Genomic DNA, 4,995 nt, shown 5'->3' on the forward strand with positions numbered 1-4,995 from the left:
CAGGCAAATTGACGAGGATTGTGCTGAGGGCAGCCTGCAAGTGTCGCCCCGCTTCTGGCACCAACATAGCGTGCCCACAGCTCACTAATCCCAACTGTACATCTTTGGAATGTGGGAGGAAACCCACTCGGTCATGAGGAGCACATAAAATATCCTTACAGGCTCTGACAGGAATTGAACCCTGATCGTGATCACTACGACTGTAAAGCCTTGCAGTAACCACTACCACGCCACCTTATTAGGCTCCAGATTAAACTCAGCCAGCTCCATTGAATACACTCACCTGCTCTTGGACGCTAAAAACACTCTATTCCGAGATTCCCAGGTGGAAAAGAACACTCCAAGATGTTCTCAAAATTGAGAGAGTGCAACATGTCAGCTGGCTCCTGGGAATCTCCGGCCCAAGACCACTTAAAATGACAGAGAAGCATTCAGGAAGGCCCCAAGCACTTCAGTGGAGATACAAGGGAACGGCAAATCCTGATGAGAGGTTTCAAACTGAAAAATTGACAATTCCTTCCACCCCACAGCTGCTGCCTAACCCAGGGTTTCTCCAGCAGAATGTTTGCTCCAAGCACTTCAAGTCTTTCAATTGGAAGCCAAGTGAAAGCAGTGGAAAGAGTCCCAACAACCCATCCATTTTCCTCACCTGTCACTGTGTGTGCACATCCTCACAGATCAACTCAGGCTGGAAGCAAGTTATCCTCGACACTAAATGACAATCCAAGAAGGAAACAACACTAACAACAGGAATTCTGCAGATGCTGGAAATTCAAGCAACACACATCAAAGTTGCTGGTGAACGCAGCAGGCCAGGCAGCATCTCTAGGAAGAGGTACAGTCCATGTTTCAGGCCGAGACCCTTCGTCAGGACTAACTGAAGGAAGAGTGAGTAAGGGATTTGAAAGTTGGAGGGGGAGGGGGAGATCCAAAATGATAGGAGAAGACAGGAGGGGGAGGGATAGAGCCAAGAGCTGGACAGGTGATAGGCAAAAGGGGATACGAGAGGATCATGGGACAGGAGGTCCGGGAAGAAAGACAAGGAGGGGTGGGGGGGACCCAGAGGTTGGGCAAGAGGTATATTCAGAGGGACAGAGGGAGAAAAAGGAGAGTGAGAGAAAGAATGTGTGCATAAAAATAAGTAACAGATGGGGTACGAGGGGGAAGTGGGGCCTTAGCGGAAGTTAGAGAAGTCGATGTTCATGCCATCAGGTTGGAGGCTACCCAGACGGAATATAAGGTGTTGTTCCTCCAACCTGAGTGTGGCTTCATCTTTACAGTAGAGGAGGCCGTGGATGGACATGTCAGAATGGGAATGGGATGTGGAATTAAAATGTGTGGCCACTGGGAGATCCTGCTTTCTCTGGTGGACAGAGCATAGATGTTCAGCAAAGCAGTCTCCCAGTCTGCGTCGGGTCTCGCCAATATATAAAAGGCCATATCGGGAGCTATCAACTCTGCTCTTGAACACATCTCCCCCATTTCACGTACATCTGCTCTCACTCCATCCTCCCGCCACCCCACTAGGAATAGGGTTCCCCTGGTCCTCACCTACCACTCCACCAGCCTCCGGGTCCAACATATTATTCTCCGCAACTTCTGCCACCTCCAACGGGATCCCACCACTAAGCACATCTTTCCCTCCCCCCCCCCCCTGCATTCCGCAGGGATCGCTCCCTACACAACTCCCTTGTCCATTCGTCCCCCCCATCCCTCCCCACTGATCTCCCTCCTGGCACTTATCCGTGTAAGCGGACCAAGTGCTACACATGCCCTTACACTTCCTCCCTTACCACCATTCAGGGCCCCAAACAGTCCTTCCAGGTGAGGCAACACTTCACCTGTGAGTCGACTGAGGTGATATACTGCGTCCGGTGCTCCCGGTGTGGCCTTTTATATATTGGCGAGACCCGACGCAGACTGGGAGACTGCTTTGCTGAACATCTACGCTCTGTCCGCCAGAGAAAGCAGGATCTCCCAGTGGCCACACATTTTAATTCCACATCCCATTCCCATTCTGACATGTCTATCCACGGCCTCCTCTACTGTAAAGATGAAACCACACTCAGGTTGGAGGAACAACACCTTATATTCCGTCTGGGTAGCCTCCAACCTGATGGCATGAACATTGACTTCTCTAACTTCCGCTAAGGCCCCACCTTCCCCCCGTACCCCATCTGTTACTTATTTTTATGCACACATTCTTTCTCTCACTCTCCTTTTTCTCCCTCTGTCCCTCTGAATATACCTCTTGCCCATCCTCTGGGTCCCCCCCCCCGTCTTTCTTCCCGGACCTCCTGTCCCATGATCCTCTCGTATCCCCTTTTGCCAATCACCTGTTCAGCTCTTGGCTCCATCCCACCCCCTCCTGTCTTCTCCTATCATTTTGGATCTTCCCCTCCCCCTCCAACTTTCAAATCCCTTACTCACTCTTCCTTCAGTTAGTCCTGACGAAGGGTCTCAGCCTGAAACGTCAACTGCACCTCTTCCTAGAGATGCTGCCTGGCCTGCTGCGTTCACCAGCAACTTTGATGTAAGGAAACAACACTGACATCTATGTGACAAAGTAGAAATTACACAGGTTTGCCTGCTGAATCGAACTGGCTTAGATAACCAGCAAATCAATCTGTTCTCAATCATTGGCAACTTTCTGGAAGATGTCATGACTGTGAATCCCAGTTAGAGGAACCCTCAGGACCTGGAGTCAAAGGGTGCAGATATGCTCAATTTTTGCTGGAGTCAGTAGACTGTTTTCAGAAGTGTCTGGCAACATGAGCATGTATGTACTTTCTGCTCTGCGCTACAATTGCAACTGTGTCTGATTATCCTAGGCTGAGGCGCATCAAACAGAGAAGATAGCCAATTATCAATATTGATTCTCAATGAGTGAAAATATTCCATTTTCAACCAATTTGATCAGTTGTAAAGTGTTCCCGGATGTTAAATTCAGTGAAAGATTCAAACAGGGATTGCACATAGCCATCAAAACCATACACAAATTGACTGAGGAAGCTTCAGTAGTGCCTTGTTCTCTCTTCTGTCTCCTCCCCCCTCGGTGCTGATTCTCATTGGCGATCAGACCCCTCCCCTGAAGGTGCTGACTCTCACTGGGGTTCAGACCCCTCCCCTGAAGGTGCTGACTCTCACTGGGGCTCAGACCCCTCAAATGAAGGTGCTGACTCTCACTGAGACTTGGTTGGACCACTTTCCCCTCCACCTTTCATAATTCTGAATATACCTATTAATTCTCTCCTAAATCTTCCTCACTCTAAGAAATTTGCTCACTTTGTCTTGTCATTTCAGGTAACTGGCCCTTCATCATAGTCTGGTAGTTTTCTCTACCCTTTGCAAACTGGATCCAACACAGCAGAAATTAGGGAGACTGTGTTGGAAACTGTTCTAATTACTCATTACTGCAAACAAGTACAAGACAAGAACCAGGGCTATCCAATACTGAAGGTGGATTATTGGGTCTCTGGGTATTATAATGCATTTTGAAGTGGTGACAACATCATTTCTATAACAATAAATAAGAGATTAGGGAAAATGAGATTGAAATTATATGTGTAGGAACCAATACTATGTCAAACTTCACCGTCTTCTCCATTCCCCACCTCCCTTTTCTTTCCTACGTTAGTAATGTTATCTTCTGGCACCATCACCTGGTGCATTTTGTTAATTGTAGGCTAAACTCGGTTAGTTGTTTGGGATTGGTCAATCCGAAGAGCGAGTGGATGAGCTGATCAGAACACATGGTAGCCAGAGTGATGTACCTGTGGCTCCCTCTGGTGTTGAGCATTAACATTACTGAAGAGGAAATGGATTAAACTGCAATCTGTTCTGAAACCACATGGTAAGCGGCAAATACAATCTCTGTCCAAAGACACCAGAGATCCTTAACCTGCTCCAGGTTGGAGAAACCATGATTCAGAAAGATTTATATTAGTCCAGGCAGGGCAAGCCAGTTCTATGGATAGGTTAACTGCAAACCTCCTCACGTTCTCAACCCAAGTTCTTCAGTCCAACCTGATAACCTGGAGAAAAGACCTTCAGTGGCTGAACCATTATCCCAAAGATGCTGAGAAAAATTGTCACTTATAGCTGGAGAACTAGTTGAGGTCAATGGTCTTGCTGACTGAATGTGGATTGTTCCTGATTGATGTAATAGATTTCCAGCATCAGTAGAATCTCATCAAAGTTGCTAGTGAACGCAGCAGGCCAGGCAGTATCTCTAGGAAGAGGTACAGTCGACATTTCGGGCCGAGACCTTTCGTCAGAACTAACTGAAGGAAGAGCTAGTAAGAGATTTGAAAGTGGGAGGGGGAGATCCAAAATGATAGGAGAAGACAGAAGGGGGAGGGATGGAGCCAAGAGCTGGACAGGTGATTGACAAAAGGGATATGAGAGGCTCATGTGACAGGAGGCCCAGGGAGAAGGAAAAGGGGGAGGAGATAAAAACCCAGAGGATGGACAAGGGGTATAGTCAGAGGGACAGAGGGAGAAAAAGGAGAGAGAGAGAAAGAATGTATGTAAATAACTAACGGATGGGGTACGAGGGGGAGGTGGGGCATTAGCGGAAGCTAGAGAAGTGAATGTTCATGCCATCAGGTTGGAGGCTACCCAGACGGAATATAAGGTGTTGTTCCTCCAACCTGAGTGTGGCTTCATCTTTACAGTAGAGGCAGCCGTGGATATTCTCCTATCATTTCAGTTCTCCCCCTCCCCCTCCCACTTTCAAATCTCTTACTATCTCTTCCTTCAGTTAGTCCTGACAAAGGGTCTCGGCCCGAAACATCGACTGTACCTCTTCCTAGAGATGCTGCCTGGCCTGCTGCGTTCACCAGCAACTTTGATGTGTGTTGCTTGAATTTCCAGCATCTGCAGAATTCCTCATGTTTACATCAGTAGAATCTCTTGTGTTTCAGTGTAATTAAATAAGCGACTCAGAGGAGCAACATATAAGGACCTATTTAATCTCATTTTAACCAAGGTCCT

This window comes from Mobula birostris, chromosome 27, assembly GCF_030028105.1.
Source record: "Mobula birostris isolate sMobBir1 chromosome 27, sMobBir1.hap1, whole genome shotgun sequence".
In the NCBI taxonomy this organism is placed as follows: Eukaryota; Metazoa; Chordata; class Chondrichthyes; order Myliobatiformes; family Myliobatidae; genus Mobula; species Mobula birostris.